We start from the raw sequence: 19,265 nt of genomic DNA on the forward strand, positions 1-19,265 counted from the left end.
AGAGGTTGGAAATGAGGCAGGCCCTGCTTTGCAGCCCTAATCCTGGTGTGTTTAGAGCTATGAGGAGAGTAAGGAGGATAGGCTAGCTGCTCATTCGGAGCAATGGAGTTTGGATGAGTGTTTGTATAAAGCCTAATTAGATATGGCCAGAGCAAACCTCGCTTGTTAAACAGTCAGTGTAAACTCTGAGGTGTACTTTTGTTTGTATATACCAAATTTGTATTGTTCCATTTATAGGTGTCTAGTTAATGTTTGTCCAGACACCCCTGCACAACCTGAGGGATTTTTTCCTTGCTGGCTTTTTATGTGATGGTGGCCTTTTTTCCAGGTGATTGTAGTAAATGCACTTCGAATGTGATAAGGAGCAATACCACGAATGACCAGGGGGTGTCACAACAGCTTCACAAAAATACCTTGCTTTCCAGGCAGCAAGAGCAACCTGTGAATTAATGCCTTTGATGATGGCATCATCTTATGGTTGCTAAATAGGTCCTGCTGTATAACAGTGTCACTCACCTTCTCATTTCTTGTTATGGCCTGCTTCCAGAGGAACTTTGTTGCACCAGGGCGTTGTGCAAACGATGCTTGATGCCTCTCTTGCTAAATATTTCAGCATTTAATCTGATGGTCTGATTTTAATCTGGTTTAATCTGATTTCATGGTCTGAATTTTTGGGTAGACCTGTGTGGTGTCAGGAGTTGGACTCAATGATCTTTATGGGTCTCTTCCAACACGGGAAGGTTTAGATTTTTAGATCAGAGGTATTGTATACCCATTCCTTGTAAAATCAAGACAATTAAGAAAATCCTACTTGGAAGAGAGCCTAAGGAAAAGTCCAAGTGTGCTTCCCTGTGCTTCTGTTTTGGCAGCAAGATATAACACTGTTCAGCAAGGAGGTATGAGAGAGAAACAAGATTTGTATGAGTGAATCTCACTTTGTCAAAAAGGGGAGGTGAAGTCATGGCCAGACCTGGAGCCTATCCAAAGCTTTTCTAATCACAGAGATGGGCTTAACTAGGTTATTTCAAATACCTTGGCTCAGGAATGAGTGCTATCAGTTATTTAGGCATATCTTAAGGAATTAGTGGTGCATTTTCTTCTTAAGAAAAAATCTTTCCAGGTCTATGGGGGCTTGGCAGAACGGTTTGTCTCTAGATTCCTCCCATGATAGTTACTGCACATACAAGCTCAGGACCCCTTAATCTCTGCAGCTGAATTGGAGGACTGTTTGCTTTCACCAACTGACTTGTCTGGTGGTTATTTTACGGTCTTCCCATAGCTTCTGCAATAAAACATCAACAGTATTTTGCTGCCTGGTGGCACATTCCAGGAGGAGCAGGTCTGTGTGTTTGTCATGCTCGCCTGCACATAGTAAACCCATTCTTTATATTCAGCTGTTGGCCAATGGGGGGCAATAAATGATTTATAACCATGGCAACAGTTGCTGCGGGAAACTGACATCAACAAGAATCTTTTTCATGTCCACCTCAATGAAACTATTAAAAATCTTCCCACCCTCAGTCGGGTGAGACCATTTGTGACAACTTCCCCAGAACTGGTGTAGAGGTAAGTCAGATGGAAATGATACCATGCAAAACGCCTGGTACAGGAACCAATGACCCTTTCAGCTATCTCAAGTTGGAAGCTCCTGTAATCAGACCAAATGTTTTCTGCCACCAGCTGAACCTGGGTTTTCTGGGAAGGGGATTTGACAGCAAAGATTGGCAGAATCTGCTTTTGCTCAAGTTGTGCTGTGTTGTTTCAGAGATTTCTGCAAGGGAGAAAATCTCATGGTGTGAACTCAGGGGAATGCGGGTATTTGTAGTTGCTGCTTCAGCTGACTGCCTTCAGGCATTCGTAGGCTTGGGTCCTGTCTGAACTTGCAGTTCTCTGAAGCTTAATCTTGCGTTCAGGCTCCTCAAAGCAAGGGGTATGGCTGACATAGACATTGCAGATGTGATTAAAGATTTGGGAAAGGGATACATTTAAGTGACAGAAACTAATGGGATGAAGAGAAGGCTGTTACGGAAAATATGAACTCTGTTGGATGCTTCAAACTGTATGTTTTTACCTCTGTAAAAAAGGAGCTTCAAAGTGACAATTCATTTCCTACTGTCTCCTTGATTCCAGTGAAATATTTTCATGTTTATAGGAAGAATTTTTCTCTCAAAAGAGAAATAAATTTCTGTCTGTTCCAATGAAGACTCCCTTTGTAAAGGGAGTTGTAAAAACACAAGAAATAGAATTGCTTGGTCAGCCTGTGGTCTACCTTCTGCTCAGCACCCAGTGTGCTTCTGAACACTCAGGAGGCTTTGGCTGTACATCCTTGTCTCTTCCAAAAGCAATCTGCCAGAGTGGAGAGAAACTAGCCTGATGTGTGATGTGTTGAAGGTGCACAAGACTGGCAATAAATCAGTGTTGGCCTTTTTATACAATTAAAGTCTGAATAGAACAGCATTCCTGGTGCTTCCAATATGTTGTAAGTAGGAAACCTCCCTGTACACACTGGTGGGATGACCAATATCCCCCTTCTGTGTCCTGGCTGAAGCCATCCTTGTCTCTGCATCATGACTTTGAAGCATGGAAGTCATTGCTGCTCATAGGTGATCTCTTTTTGGTCTGATTGATCTTTAGGAGAAGTCTATGTTGTTATGGATATAAGGTTGTGCTTAGTTTAGAAATGGTGTCTTGAACACTTTGACTTCCTGGAAGCTTGAAGTGAGATTGCAATGTAACTTGGTAATGGTACATTTGCAGAAGAAAAATGGGAGTTATGAGCAGACCGATAATTTGATGCACAAAAAAAGGTGGAGGGCAATGTGAATGATAAAGTGATGGGAGAGTTGAGGGGAAAAGCAGATTTTTTTTTTTTTTTTGGCTTTTTTGGGGGGAGCAGGGAGAGGATGAAACATTTTATTTAATGTCATAACAGAACTTCTGGCTTCTTGTTTGGTATTGGTTGGTTTTAATCTGACTTTAATCTTTTTTTTTTTTTTTTAATCTCCTCTAGGTACTCAAAACAATTCACAATTACATTGGCTCTTTTTATTATTCAAAATTACTCACATTAAATAATTTATTCAATTTATCCAAATTTATCCAGATGTAAATCTGTTTTTTTTTGCCCTCTAGCTCAGTCTTGGCAAGGCGAGCTGCCGAGGGGTACTGCAGCAGGCTGCAGTGCAAGTAATCTACTTCAGAGCTGCTCACCAGATGAGACCCTTTCAGTTCTTCATGTTGTTCATCATTGCTGTGGGAAGCAATGTTGCTCCCGGGACTAGTCATAGTCCAGCATTTAAAAATGTACGTGTTGATAACAGTGCTGTAATCTGAACTATTTTGGGAAGGGGACCAAATGTCCTGTTGTGTCTCCTGCTGGGCCAGGCAGGAACACCTAACACACTCTTCAGAGTGTTTCAGGTGAGGTTTTGGGAACTTAGAAGAGACAGAGTAATCATAAAGACAGATTTCTCTTGTTACATTTCAGTCCTCAGCTCCAGACTGCTGACTGCTTTGCAAAATGGTGGAGAAAACAGGTAATAAAAACATGCTGGGTGCTCCACCTGTGTCTGTGCTGGCTGGAATCTGTCCCCAGGCCTTTGTGGTCCATCCTTGGTGTGTGCTCCTTTGGGTGTGACTTTTAGCTCCTTGATTTGCACAACATGCCTTTCTACTCTGTGGGGAAAGTTGTTGTAGTGTTCTTAAAATGCAGGAATGGCAGAGCAAGAACTGGTGATGATTTTTTAAATGTAGTCATAGCACTTTTGGAGATATTCAGAACTTAAGTGCACTCAGGGACCATAAAGGATGCCAACTGAGTCATTCTGAGACGATATCTGCAGAAAAGGTTAAACAAGCATGGTCTGTGTACCCAACTAAATGTGTTTCTCTGGTGCATGAAGTTCTGATGGTGTGCACAGAATCTCTGCGTTCATTTGATTCACTTAAGTGTTCCCTTGGCTTCAAAAAGCACCTAGAGTACCAAGCCTTATTTAACCTGTGAACAGGCTGAATATGCAGGTGGCCTGAAACAGCAACTCCCTGTTTCTTGTTGGCTGGCATGCCAGTCCTAAAACCTGGTGGTGTTGCTTTGTTGTCAACGCTCAGTTCTTTCCAGATTGGTAATTACTAGGATGAAAAGGGGAGATGATCAGAGTGAAATGCTGAGGTTGGGACGGGGTAGCCGTATTTCTGGGAAGTTATATTCCTCAGGGGATGAGTAAAAAAAATAAATTAATAAATCTAAGTGCCTTTATTAGTTCATCTGTAAAGGCCGCATTATCTCCTTGATCCTTTCACAGATCTCTTGAAGGCAGTGATAGCTGAGTGTGACATTTGCGCTGTCAAAATTTCTGCTCTAGACTGAACTATGTGGTTGAATATATTGCAGAAGCTGACTTTTTGAGAGTCTGATACTGGTACATCACTGACGTGTACTTGGAGGAGAGGAGAAACTAGTGGAGAGAGTAGCTGAGGCCCTGGAGACCTATGTGAGTTGCAAGCATCATCTGCTGAGGCCTCTGATAGTGAGTGAACTGCTGAAAGGAGTTCAGTATGCAACGCTGAGCCCAGGTACAGGAGCTGATGTCACTGTAACACTCAGGAGAGGAAATGACTGATTAGGCAAGGTGATCTCATGTAAGTTTGAGGCCAAAGATTTATTTTCTCCTGAGGACTGAAGATTACAGCCTTAATTGCATCTGATAAGAAATGCTCTGAACATCAAAAATAGTGCTTGCTGAGTGAAGCTCCAAGTGTCATCGCATTATAGCTGCTGAAAGATTAGAGTAGATTCTCCTGTACAAATCTTCCCTCCATTAACCTCCCCAGTTAGCTCGACTCTTTCAGTTGTAGGATTAGCACCTCCTATGAGCGCCTGCTCTTGTTCCTCTTGTCATCCCTCTATTTGTCAGTCCTCCATTTTGTAATCCTTTCTCAGTTGCTAGAGCCAAATAAACAGTGTCATTTAAAAAACAAAGTTTAATGCTGTTTTGTATGATAGTGCTGTACTATCTTGAAGACACGGGAGGATGGGGGGGGGGGGGTCTCAGTTGCTCCAGTTATCTCAGCTTCAATGTTTTGCATTTCTGTAGTCCAAAACAGTTTAAAGTACGGTTCCATAGGGATCCTGCTCAGTATGTGAAATGGGAAAAGGCTGACAGCATAAGGGAAATGTGTGTATGTGCAAGAAATCCTCATTCATTAGAGATGTGGGGGAAACAATACTGAGCAACTGTGCAAGCACAACTCTGATGTGTGCCTCTGGGGAAGTACTCAAGTGTAGCCCTGTAATCTCCTTTTAGAAACATGAATACAGCAAGCAAGGAAAAGTCTTTGAACAGCTGCAGATATCTTCCCTTGCTTCCAAGATCTTGCCAAAGTGGGCCTCTAGGAGTTATCATAGTGTTTTATATAAGTAATGATTGCCTTTGTGTCTGAACTATCTTGTAGCATCTAGAGTGGATTTTATGGAGTTTTGGTGTCCCTCATTCACCATTTACCATTGTGGGAAAAACAGACCTGATTTGGGGAAAATGAATTTAATTTAATGCTAGTTGAAAGAGATTTGGAAGAGATTTGGATGGTGAAAAACAAAGGCAAAATTAAAACACGTCCCTCCCTATCCTGCTTTTTTTCCTCAGACTGAGCTTCATTCCTGACCACCCACTGAGTGGCCTTGGGGAATGGGAGTAGTTTTCTCCTGCTCCACTGTGGGTTATTTGCAAGGGCTGCAATCTCTGTACCAATGGGTAAACCTGCTCCTCCATGGGCCACAGGTTCAGGAAAAGCTCAGTCTCCTCCACCATGGTCTCTTCTCTGTGGTCTGCAGGGAAATACTGGCTCTGCAGGGGAATCTCTGCCCTCGTGCCTCATCCCCTTCCTCCTTGTCTCACCTTGGTGCTCACAAGGCTGTTTCTCACACTTCTTCCCTCACTGTGGTGCAGAGTTTAACCCTTACGTAATTTTCACAGAGGCTCCATTGGCATGGATGAGGGTCTCAGTTGTGCCCTGGGATGGGGCTATTGGGGCCATCTGGAACCAGCTGTGTCCAGCACAGGGCAGGCCCGGCCTCACCTTACAGGGGTGGCCCTGCAGCAGCCCCCTGCCAATGCCTCATCATAGGTTCCTGTTATGTCCCCCAGGAGTATATGCTAAACAAGTGTTTAGTTTCTTGGGAAAATTCATTAATTGGTTCAGTTTTGCTTTGTCTGATCTTCAGAGAGTTTCCAGCCTTGTTTTGGACTGCTGGTGCCATTGGGCACCTCATGTACACAGTGCAGCAGGTCCCAGTCTGTGGGGGAGGGTGATGTATGTCGTCTGTACACTGCTTTTTCTGTTTCCCATATAGGAAAAGACCTGTTCCTGTGGCTGGTTTGGGGTATAGGTGCACAATTTTTGAAAAAGCTTTACTGAGATCTGGAGCTGAAGGTCTCAGGTCTAATATCTGACTGAAAAATAAGAAACAGCCTCCTCAACAGTTGTCCTTATCCCTTTTGTGACTCTAGTTTCCTGCTCATTCCTCCTTTTCCAATCAGTCCTCAAATAGCTTCTGCAAGGAGCTTAGTGTTTGTATGCTGAACCCACAAACCTTTGCTGAGTACCCAGAAACAACCTGGTCATATACTACTGAGTTTGTCTTTATATGATTTGCTTTGCTAATTATAGTTCAAACATGAAAGCATGTTCCCTCACTTCTGATGTTGGAGCATGTACCTGTTTTTGGAATTATTATTACCTGTTGGTATTGTCTGCAAAGCTGGAGGAGGTATTTATAAATAAGCTACTGATTATGTGGCTGCAAATGCATGTGAAATCAGCTAGTTGGAAATCAGACAGAGGTTTGTAAAAGGAATAAATCTGCAGCTAATTAATTTCTCTTGTTTCGCAGAGGCCAGAGATGAGGGGTGCTTAATCATGAATATGTGGATTGACAGACTGGATTGGGTTTAGGTAAACTGTTTTGTTCAGAATCCCATCTCTGACAGTCTCAGACTTGATATTTTAGAGAAAGGCACAAGAGCCCTGCAGTGAGCAGACACAGTATTTCATCCTAATGGAGGACATAAACCCAGGTGTAATCTATGCTTCACAGTGCCTTATGTGAGCCATTTGATAATCTGTGAGTTAAATAAGAACTCAAGATCCCCAAGGGATGTGGTTTTCAGTCACACCTCTGTTCAGGTGTAATCCCCTCCTTGAAAATTCAGATACTCGAAGAAAACTGCAAATGAACACTACCCTGACGTGTTGAGGCTCTTCTGTCTCACTCTCAGTGGAGTCATCCAGACTGCAGACTCTCCTTAAATCAACATTATATAAGCTCTTATTTACACAGATATAAAAAAAAAATAAATAAAAAATGAAGTGATGGCCAGATGAGAAGCAGGGTAAGACATTGACTCCTATTTGAAAAAAGGAGGTAGAAGACTGTGTGGAAATATATTTAACTATTTAGTGTCATGTAAGAATCTGAATGCTTTGCAGTTGTTAGTGAGGAGACTTTGACAGTACATTAAATATGCTGGAAAGACTTTGTGATGAACAGGCAATGCAGCATGGTAGTACTTCATTTTCTCTCACTCCCTTCACCAAAATACAGTGGATTAGTCATATAGTCATAGAGCAGGCTGAACGGTTCAAAGAAATGTTGGCTTATGTTTTTGCATATCGTAGAATCTTAGAATGGCTCAGGTTGGAAGGTACTTTAAAAACTATCTATTTCCAATCCCCCTGCCATAGGCAGGGATACCACCAACTAGATCAGATTGCTCAGGGCCTCATCTAACCTGGTCTTGAACACCTCCAGGGATGGGGCATCCTCAACCTCTCTGGGCAACCTGTGCCAGTGCCTCACCACCCAGTGAAGAATTTCCTCCTAATCTAAATCTCCCCTCTTTTAGTTCAAAACCATTCTCCCTCATGCTGTCATTATCTGACTGAGCAAAGAGTCAGTCTCCATCTTTTTCATAAGTCCTCTTTAAGTACTGAAAAACCACAGCAAGATTAGCCTGGAACCTTCTCTTCTTCAGGTTGAACAGCCCCAGGTCATCTTTATGGCCCTCCTCTTGGACCCTCTCTAACATCCTCCTTGTGCTGGGGGCCCTAGACCTGGACACAGCACTCTAAGTGGGACTTCACAAAGGCAGAGCGGAGGGGGACAATCACCTCTTGACCTGCTTGCCATGTCTCTGTTGATGCAGCCCAGGATGCAGTTGGCCTTTGGGGCTGCAAGCACACACTGTTGGCTCACGTCAAGCTTTTTGTCCACCAGAACCCCCAAGTCTCTCTCTGCAGGGCTGCTCTCAATGAGTTCTTCTCCCAGCTTGTACTCATGTCTGGGATTGCCCTGACCCAGGTGCAGAACCTTGCACTTTAGCTTGTTGAACCTCTTTCAACAAGTCCTTCTTTCTTCTCTTTTTAAAAATGGGAGTGAAATACATAATCTTGTGATATCATTGGGGAAGAGCTGTGTTGTAATCATTGCAGGAGTTCTTTGCCTGAACTGCTATGTTCAGAAATCACAAAGATTCAAGAATTTTGGAACAGACAATTGCTTTCTGAAAACTCAAACTGAAATGTAGTTGTAATTCAGGGTTCATTTTCTTTTTCCTTTTTTTTTTTTTTTCTTTTTTTTTTTTTCCTATTTTGTTTACCAAAGAAGCAGAAACAATGCCTTATAACTAGGGTGCCCACTTTCACATGAATGCAAAGGCAGCAGTGTGGTGAATTATTGCAAGAACAATTGTTCACTCATCTGAATATTGTTTCTGTGAGGAATTTGGAAAATATTTGCTAATAATCAATTTCCAAGTGAAAATCAGTATTGGTTTGTAGTTAGCAAAATGATCTATTTGTCAGCTAATTTGTATACAAGCATTTAAAGAAAAGCTTGCTTTTATAGACAAAGAGAATGTGTCAATATATGTAGTTTTGCTGTAAGACTTGAGAGCTCAATCAGCCATTACCTGAATCAGCAGCTAAGTTAAAACTTTACCAAAATGTCTCCTCTGTTTAAATATTAATCAGTAGTATTAAATAGGTATTGAGAGAAATAAACAGAAAGATTTTTAAAAACAAAATGAGGAAATGATCAATACAGTTCTGAACTCTGCTTGCCACTGAAGGAAAGTGAGGCAACCATAGGTAGCCTTTTCCTGGAAAAGTGGTATGTGATGTGCAATGCCTAGATGAGGTAATGTAAAATACTTAGGTATAGGAATACTTAATGTTTAGAGCATATTTGTTTGGATTTACTGCTTTCTTTTCCCAAAAGATGTCAAGATTTGCAGTCATGTGCAAAATGTGTTATCTAATTTTTGGCATAGTAGTATTTCCTAGAATAATGTTTCTTACTGAATTGCTCATCCTACTTCCTGATGCACTTTAAGATTCTCCTCCAAGCATCTTTCGAGTCTAGTTCTGCTTAATTAATGAAGTCTAATGAGCTCATAGCCTGGGGTGGAAGTGCTATGGACGAATTGCCTGCACAAGTCAAACATATGCCAATCATAACGTGTTCAAGGGTACTGCAAAATTGTAACTCTAACAAATTAGAGACCAATAGTTATATTTATCAGTGACAAAATGTGAATCTCTGGGAAGGACAGATGCCTAAGTCTCACAGTTTGACAGCTGGTGTGTGTCATGGGGCATGACAGAATTAACAGGGTAGATACATGCCTGACACCAGCAAATACCTCCCGTTTTGTTGGTTTGGTGGCCTTATAGCTTAGTCTGTGCTAGTAGGATGTGAGGTATAAAGGCTGTATGTCAGTGCAGCTACATAGCCACCAACTGCCTGGTTATGGATAATGAAAATAAACCCTCTGCAGTCCTGAATATTAATCTAGAGATGGTTTGTGTCAGTCTACATGCAAGGAACAGCCTATTGGGATTTGTTTTGGTTGTGAGTAGTACCATGCTGCCTTTAAAGTAGAAATGCCCTGTGCATTGTGATGTACATGGCACATACAGAAGGTACATCACATATCCATAAGGCTGAGGCAGCTGATACCACCTTGTGTCTTTTGCTGTCTTGAAGCAAAGCAGCAGGTTGCGAACTCTGGTGCGGCTGTGAGGAGCTGCTGCTTTATTTCCCTCCATTTAAGCAAGAACACTGGCAAGATGCCTGCCCTCCCCTGAGAGCCTCATCCTCCAGGTTTGTTTGCACACTGCTTGCCAAAAGCCTAAAAAAAGGAGCCAATGAGATTGCATTTACCTAATACGTTAATGAATCTGCTTAGGTGTCTTCAAGTCCAATTTCTTAGTGAGTGGTGACAGTTTAATGCCTTGGGACTGAATTGCAGAGGAGAAGTTGAGGGGTGATGGATTGCCAGAGGAATGCTGAAACCTGAGGACTTCACCTTGCCAGGTCCTTCAGCCCAGAGTTAAATTTCTCTGGGTATTGATGGAAACGTGTAAATAAGAACAAAGATGAAGGTAGGTCTCCCTTATTGTCATTCTTGCAGCAAGCATTTTATTTGCTTTGCAATTAACGTTGTTTGCCAAAGGAACTTGAACTCCTTGGCAAGCTGCATGGCAGTAGATTTTACTTATTATTGTTTCCTTGAGTCATAGTTTCAATAGTTTTTTTAAAGGATCCCTTGTTAGGGCAGGATTATAATAGCCTTTATTATTCCTAGCAAAATGCATGGGAAAAACAGGTTCAATCCATGCTAGCTCCTTCTGTCTCCTGTGGTGATGTACCAATGGCTCTTTAGCAGGTGAGTTTTATGTGTTAGGGCTGGTATGCAAAATTCTGCCACTTCTGAAAAAGCAGTTCATAGCTCTGATTCTCAAAGAAACGGTGTGCTGCATTTCCCTTCACCCCGGGAAGACCACTCAGCTGGATGCTGAACTGAGGAGCAGTTGCCTTTTTGGCCAGCGTGAGGTGGGTGGCTGGGTCTGTCCAAGGAGCAAATACGTGGTTTTACTGCAGCACACACACCTAGATTTGCTTAAAATGCCTGGCGTATTGGACTTTACATCTCTGCAGCTAGCTTCTGTGTTTACCTGTTGGTGGCCAAAACAGTGGCACATTTTGGTCTATCACAGGCAAAGCTCCATTGCGGAATGCTGTACCAGCCTGGATTGCAGGAGTATGTACAAGTCTTGTGCATGCTGTGTCCCTTCCACAGCTTCTGTGGGGCTCTCCTTATGGCTTCTTTGGGTAACAGTGACATCCCAGTGGGCCATTCTGGCCATTCCTTTGAACTTTTAAAACTTTTTTAAAAATAAATAAATAAATAAAAGCTGAGAACTTCGTCTCTAAGGTTTAGCTTCACTGGAAAGTTTCTAAAACTTTAGACTTCTTACAAAAGTCCTATGTATATTATCCAAATCCCCCCCGCCCCATTTTTTTTGTTTTGATTAGTGGAAATTTAAGAAGGCAGACATTAAAAATGAGAGCTGTTTATGTTTCAGATGGTTGTATGGCTTTGTCAAATGTTTTTAAACATCTTTATTACTGTTCAACTGAAAACTGTTATCATTCTTTTTTTTTAACCTGTTTTGTGGAAAATAAAAGATCACAACCTAAGTGTGTGTTTGAAGAGAAAAAAATATATTTTAATTGAAGACTATATTTCTAATGAAGGTTTTTATCGCTTCTTTAAAAAATGCACAGACAACAGACTGCATGGAGAAGCTTCATTCCATGTTTTAGTCTGTGGGCTGAAGGTTTTTGCATGACAATCAAAATCAATTACGGTTTTGCTATTAGCACTGATGAGAATGAGATAAGACCTAAATTGTCATCTCCTCTCATGGTTTCCTGTGGCTCCTACGGTTTAAAACCCAACAACAACACCATAAAAAAACTCAAGCAGCCACATTCAATCAGTCCTCAGGATGATCACAGTTTCATGGCGAAAGTTTGCCCCACAGATTCAAAGCTCTTTAGCAGCTACAGAGAGGAAGATGGACGTGCCTGAGTCTCCAGAGGAGCATGTCACAGTACTAAGCATTCTCTGAGACTCAGATTTCAAGAACAAACCCTTGTTGGGATGCCTAGCTTAGTGCTCCTAGGTACAAGCAGTGCACACCTCCCCTGTCTTTCAATAACTGCTCAAACCCCATCCAATTTGGCATTAAGAAGAGCTGTCAGTGATAAGGAGCAGCACTTGATGCCCCACAACAGAGCAAGATTTTATTCCATTTAGGAATCTCATTCTTCAGTCATCTCATTTGCTTCGGAGGCAGCATGTCTTGTTTTAAACAAACAAAACAAACAAAAAAAGAACCCTCACTAAACTCTCGGAAAATGTTAACTAGACAATGGCTTTTTATATTTGGAGAAAAAATGGTGAAGTCCTTGCTTTTCTTTAAGATAATGGTACAAATGACGTGATCCCTGTCTCTCAGATGAGGAATTGAATGACACAGTGTAAGATGTATGAGGAAAGCTTTGCTTCACTAGTAGCTGGAGCTATCATAGTAGTTTCCAAAGTATCTCAGAACTGAGTGATGGGAAATCAGTGACCACCAAGGCTGAAACCCAAGTTCTGTGTGTCAGTTTCTCCATGTGTAAGGAAGGGATAGCCCTACTTGGCTAGTTTATCACAATTCTTTGTTTTCTATGGCTGAATGCTTGGAGTTTTTTAGAGAAAAATATGCAGTGGAGGCAAAGTATGTGCTTCTTCCTGTCCTGAGGAAAACCCTGCAGGAAGGTTCTTTGGCCTCTGCCTGAAAAAGCTTTCAGTTTACATAGGCAAGGACATCAAAAAGGTGAGTGAAATAAGATGCTGTTGCAGCCAGAATGCAGAGAGGGCGTGATAAGGCAAATCAAACTCTGTTGAGGTGCTGACCCTTGTTCTTGGTGAGGATCTGTGGGATGTAATTTGCAGGGCTATGAGGAGCAGCGGGCTTGCAATCCACAAGCTGGTTAGCAGCCACCTGTATGCAAGTCATAGTTCTATGTGAGTTTTTCTTTCTGCTCCCAAATTCTCCTTTTTTATTTTATTTATTTTTATTTATTTTTTTGGCACTGAAATGGTCTCTTCTAGATGTACTGATTTTTTGATTACCAGCCTGCCTTCAGGTGCAGTCATGAGGCCTAATGCTGCATGGAGTCTTGAAACGCTTCGAGCTCTGCCAACATGGGATTTATGGCATTTCAATGTACTCATTGTTTGCCTCATGTCATGACCAAACTCCAGTTCATACTGAAGGCTCCATACACAGCTACCAGCCTGATGAAAAAAGCCATCTGCTAAATGAGCTGTTCCCACCATGCTGCCGCCACCGTGGAGCAGGCAGGGACTGATCCCATTCTTCCTTGGCTTTCCCACCAGTGTTCTAAGCCCCCCAGATTCTCTCATACTTCATTTCTGGCATCTAGTATGAATGATAGCTTGGCTATTTTTCATCCTTTATTATTGTCTGCTGTAGGCTAGTGTCTGGAAATCATTTTCTGCTCAGGACTGACAGGGATAATGTGATCCGGAAGAGGAATCATTTCTCAAAATGTCCATAGCCTGGGCACAGTGGCTGCTTGATTTTAGTGGGGTCACACTCAGTCCTCTTATTTTTACTTTTCTTTTTTTTCCCCAACAAACTCAATGAAGGGTAAAGGAGATAGAACTGCATCCTGTACAATTTTATTTCAAAAGCAGCTACATAAAAGAAACAACAAAAAGCTACCATCCCTTTCACGCACATTAAACTCAAGGTAGCCATGGAAAACTTTTTCTTCACTATAGGCACAGAGTTTGTTTGAAACAGTGACGGTGAAAAAGGGAACTTACTCATCTACCGTAGCAGTCTTCTCCATGACTTTGTTCTGGTATGTAAATTCTTAGCTTTTGTAATTATTGGAGAAAAATTACTAGCCTGTGCCTATTTTTCCTTTCCATAGAGCTCAAGAAGATAATTTCTGGAGCTTTAGAGGATTTCAATGGAAAGCCATTGAACAAGGAAATTGAGTCCTTTCTCATCTTGACTCAGTTTGTCTCATCTCTGTGTTGATTTTGATGATGTTCTCTGATCGGGGAGACTTAGGAAGACTTTTAGGAAATTTGGGTATCCTCTAGCTCACAGTACATTTCTGCCAGGCTCTTATCAAGGAATTGATCAAAGCTGAAATTGTTTTTAGGACCTCTGCAGTTTATAAGACATAAAGAAACAACAACGCTTTCCTGTGTCAGTTTTCATAAAGTGCCCTCAGGAACATCCACTTTCTGACCTGTGCTGTGTTACAGGGGATTACTGAGAACGCTTAGCAGATCCCATTTCCTGAAAATGGTTTGGTGGCTGCCAGCTGGTAAAACGTGTGGATGTAACGTGGGCTCCTACGTATACCTGTTTTACACCTTCATCTCCATCTTCTTCACCTCTGTTACCAGTGAATGTACCTGTTGTTTTACAGATGTTGTGGTTATGCATTCTCTGCTTGTGATCTTTGAGAGCCCTCCAAATCAGAGATGCAGTCCTGAAGCCTCAGTCCTTCACCCCAAACTGGTCAGGCAGATTTTCTGCTTGGCAGATGAATGGTGCTGGGGGAAAACAGGGCTCTTGGGAAAGAAACAACTAATCCTTCTGTAGGAGCAGAAGGATTTTAAAGTCTGAGGCCTGAACTCTGCATCAATGGGGTTTGATTTCTGGTTCTTTTTAGGCCTTAATGTGACGTTGTGGAAAAGCATTTATTTTTTTGTGCAGCTTTGATGTTATTCAGCTGCCTCAGTGAGTACAGTAGCTTACCAAAGCGCACTGAAGCAAGTTACTGGGGCTTGCACGCACTGCAGCTGTACTTCAAGGCAGCAGCACAGGTATAGCAGGGCTGCAGTTAGCGCTGTGCATTGCTCTGCAGTAAAAGTCCATGGTGTGGCATTAATGGAGCTAATGGACTTTGCCCACCTCCTTAAAGGTGCACCAGCCAAGGTCTGCCTCCAACAGATGGGTGCCCGTACTCTGACTCTTCAGCTCAGTAAACCAGGCATGTGGTTCAGTTTTCAAAATGATTTATGCTAAATTCTTATAAGCTTGGGGAGAAGACTGAGGTCTTTTTAGTAATGTCTTACCCTCAGGAAAATCAGAGGTGCATGTGCATATGTGTGGTTAGCAGTCTGGCTCGTGTGCCCTGCTTTTGACATAGCTGCAAAAGAATCAGCATCATAGGGAAGTCTGATTGTTATTATTATTACTATTTTTTCCTGTGTCCTTCTGCCCCCATACTTTGTTTGTGAAGGCTGTCCTGAGTTGCTTTTTTCATTTTTTCCCCTGTTATATAATACCCATTTTATTATGATAAATCAAATACAATGCAGACTTGTGCTAGACCGCAGCTGCTGACAGCTGGTTTCTCTGCATCCCCCGATGAGGTGCAACTTCACGTGGTTGCTGACTTTTTGGGTAGCCAGAATGAACAGATGGTGAGTTGCTACATTTGGTGGTGAGTTAAAGCCTGCAATTAGCCAATACGCAGTTAACTAGATTAGCAACATAGGGAACTGAGTGGGCTTAATTTAGGACCATATGATCCTAAACGAATTAGGTTGGAAAGCATGATGCGTGTACAGTGCCCCGAATCACCAGAGGGTGTCTCAAGGTCTGGTCTGGAAACGTGTCTTTGGTAAGGTAGGTTTTCACTGCTTAGAATTAAGGCTATTCAGAATAGAGATAAATTTATCTCCATTTTATTTGATTGAGGAATTTGAGGAAAACATCAAACATTCATTTCTAAAACTTATTTTTTTCTCCATAGAAATAATTGAAACAAACACTTTTTCACAGATCACATCAATTTTGTGGAATCGTTGTTTTCCATTAAAAAATATTCGGCAAGCTGCAGCCAAGATACTCTATCCATCAGTTTGAAAGTCCCTGATCCCCACAGGATAAATCTCTGGTAAAGCTTAGTTGGCAGCTCTTAATATAGCACCTCTGTAAATGAGACTAGTGCCCTTAAACCCTACCTCATTTTAGTCATTTTTTAAAAATGTCTCAGCATTTTCTCCTCAAGATGCCCTGATCCCAGTTGCTACCCATTCACAGACAGCTGTCACTGCATCAAGAGAAACCTTATTTTGCTGGTGTCACTGCAGTTTATTTACTCAAAGGCCATGAGTGCAGTTAGGAGTGCTGTTGCCTGCCTCAGTGTCCCCGTATATTTATACAGTGCTTGAATCAACACAAGGAGATAAGTGCCACTTGTGGGAGTGCAAACTGCTTTGGGCTCATCAGAGAGGAGTTGCAATGTAGTTATAAAACTTAAGTATTACCAAAAAATGACTATTTTGAAAATAAAAAGTCTTCATACCCAGCCATCTTTTCTGTATGTTGGTATTTCAGCTTGCATTGATCTTTATAATTGGAAGAGGATTTGGAGCACAGCTTGTATTTGTTAGTGAAACTCTAGCCTTTCCTACCAGTTTGCAAAGCTTCATTGGCACCTCCAGTACTAAATTAATAACCTGCTTCTGCTGCTGTAGGTTGTATAACCAGAAGGCCTGTATAAACTTGCTGGCTTCTGACCTGTCTGCTGGGCTAATTAATGCTGGGGGCTTGGGCTGTTTCCCTCACCAGCTCAGGTGGTGAATCAGTGTTGATTGCCCATCCCCAGCGCACAAATGAGGTCGCAATGGGGAAAGCCTAAGGGCTCCTAACCCAGCAGAAGTTTCTGTGAGCAAAAAAGAAGCGGGATGTGTGCTGTGAGGCTGCTGCAAAGGATCATGCTGCCAAACAAGTGTACCATGTGAAAGGAAAAATGCGAAGAGGAATAAATAAGTAGATTTCTGATTACACCTGCCTAACATAGCATTATTTCTATATCTGCTCTAGATGGCAGAAAAAGCCCTGCTCAGCCTTGCACTCCTGCCTGCTACTGTAGGAAGATGTAGCTTGGGAGCAGGCTGCTGGTCAAACAGAGCACAGAGATTTAACCAAATATGTCCAAGATGTATTTGTTAAAATGGAGAGGCCATGCTTCATTTCTAGAGAAAGGGGGCTTCAAGGCAAGTTATTTTGTTAACCAACTGTGAGGGATGTTTGGTTTGTTTTCTTTCAGGTGGGAACTGGTGGACATGCTTTGGTTTGCTATGGATAGATGAGACAGAGGGTTTGATCGAGTAGCTTGTTTTACCTCTTGGCTCTTTTGAGGGACAGTGTTACGACCAGGTTTGTGACCAGCTGTTACCAGGTGCATTTCCAGGGTGCCTGTGTGCCAGTGGACACTACTCCTTCCCTGTGTAACACACTGATGTGTCATTACAGGGTGTGCAGGTGGCATCAGAGTGTGTCCATGTGGGCAATGCAGCCCCAGATGAAATGGGTCTGGCACGATGTTCAAGGCAGAAGGTACTCTTTTCTCCCATGATGGCTACAATACGTTTCTTCCTTTCAGGAAATATGAAATAAAACTTTAGCTTGCTGTTTTTCATGCTAAGAGTCTAGGTTTTCAGGCTTCTCATTGGTTGAATCTAACCCATTACAAGCAAAATTAAAAGAGGAATAGATGCAGGTACTGAAGGCCGGAGACTGGACATTAGAAGCTCCCAGCCAGTCTTAGTCTGACTAACTGACACCTTTGCTTTACTTTTGACATTTTTGGTGATTTGATGAGGGCCACGCTTTTCAGCTTCGCTAGGGAACAGACTGAAGGCTGTATCAGGGAAACTCCTCTGAAGAGCTGGTACCAATGCTATTTTGCGGTATTGTCCCTAACTGACAGGTGGGTCTACTCTGTTAGATAATGCACAGTTGTAGGAAGAGACAATTCCCTGGCTTGCAGGGCTTATTGTCCTAAAAGAAAACATGGAGAAAGGCGAACAAGCAGCATTTCTGCCTTGCTTTGTTTCCAAACAGGAGCTGTAGCAGATTAAATCTCGCCTGAAGCCTGCAACAGAGCTGTGGCAGAGCTTTTCTGGTATCTCTGAAGGTCTAAAGCGGTGCCTGAGTCTGAGGGCAGTCCTCTGCCTCCCGTTTGTAGGAACGGGAAGAAGTCTTTGGAGAGAATTCTCCTGTTTCATGCAGGTAATGTCACAATAGGAGGCCTAAAGCTGTGGTTGGCTCATTTTCTGCCATTCTGTAATATATAGTGTTGTTATTTTCTCATGCATCTGATTACTCAGCCTCAGAGAAGCTGAGGGACTTGCATGATTTAAGGTGACTCATTGTAAGGCTGAATCCTTTACTCCTACGTTGCTGGTACCAGTGGGGTGGCTCCGCAGTGGCAGGAAGATGCTTCTCTTTGGCTTTGCTGCTGCTTTTACCAAGTGAGGCGCCTGTCATCTCCCCAAATCACAACAGGGTGGGTATGCTGCCTGTACTATTGACACATGATTGCTAACTCTTTCAGATATTTGGTTTTGTTTGTTTTCCTGTAAGAGCTGAATTACTGCACATTTTTCCAGCTGAAAAACTCTTTCCGTTTCCCTGCTTGCTTGCAGATTGGGCACAAAATGAATCAAAACCTGGAGAATCCCTTTCCTCATATTTTGTGGACACACTCCATTCAAGTCGTTGTATAGACAGACTGAGCAGTAGTTCCTTATTGATAATAGAGAACAGCATTGCACCTTTGCTCAATTTTTTTTTTTTTTAAATCTTTAAAAAAAAACAAAACAAAACAAAACAGCCAACAGTGACTTTGTTATGGAAGATTTCAAAACTAGCCATGGAAATGTTGAAAAAACATTATTTTTTATTAGAAAAATAGCTTCTGCTCTACATTGCATATTTATGCACAGCAGAGAGGTTTGAAGGTTTGCAATGGTAGTGATGGAAAACACCTGTTTGGTAGCAGTTAGTGGAGATTGCATTAAGTGTGGCTGTGCTGCATCAGAGAGAGCCAGTCTGAAGGAACTAGTTCTCCTCTTTTGCTAATTTTGCCCTGGTAGGATGCTTTCTGTAGGACTGGTATGGATTTACACCACTCTGAACGAGAGGGGTTCCAAGCTAGGGTCGCCTATCCAAGCAATTTCCCATGCCAGGAAGTCATCAAAGACTTTATCCTGCAGAAAAGGGTGTGGAAAAAAACCACTTTCCCTTCCTTTTAAAACTTTCAATCTGATGCATGCTTTGCTATTTGTCTGGGCACCATGCAGAGCTTTAAAGGATGATTCTCATGCAGCAGCTGCGTGGGGGGACTTCGGAGCATGCTGCATCTCAGAGGTTGTCCCTGCCTGAAGGCTTGGGTGCTGCTGAGCTCCCTGGGGTGCTCCCTGCTGCAGCGTCTGAGGAGCTGGCTGCCAGCCCTGCAGGCAGCAGATATTCCTCGCATCTCACGCTCAGGATTTCTTCAGAGGAGTGGTTGCTATGCAGCCTTGTTT

The 19,265-nt window shown here is 42.4% G+C and overlaps 1 protein-coding gene across 1 annotated transcript in view; it reads left to right on the forward strand.

Annotated features, from left to right (window-relative positions):
- The first annotated feature begins 1,525 nt into the window (after positions 1 to 1,525).
- Positions 1,526 to 19,265, forward strand: part of TOGARAM2 (TOG array regulator of axonemal microtubules 2) — a 58,000-nt gene continuing 40,260 nt past the window's right edge. Inside the window, exon 1 of the mRNA XM_084513102.1 lies at positions 1,526 to 1,566. The gene's annotated coding sequence lies outside the window, so the exon portion shown is untranslated. The remainder of the gene's footprint in view (positions 1,567 to 19,265) is intronic.

This window comes from Aythya ferina, assembly GCF_964211825.1.
Source record: "Aythya ferina genome assembly, chromosome: 3".
NCBI lineage: Eukaryota > Metazoa > Chordata > Aves > Anseriformes > Anatidae > Aythya > Aythya ferina.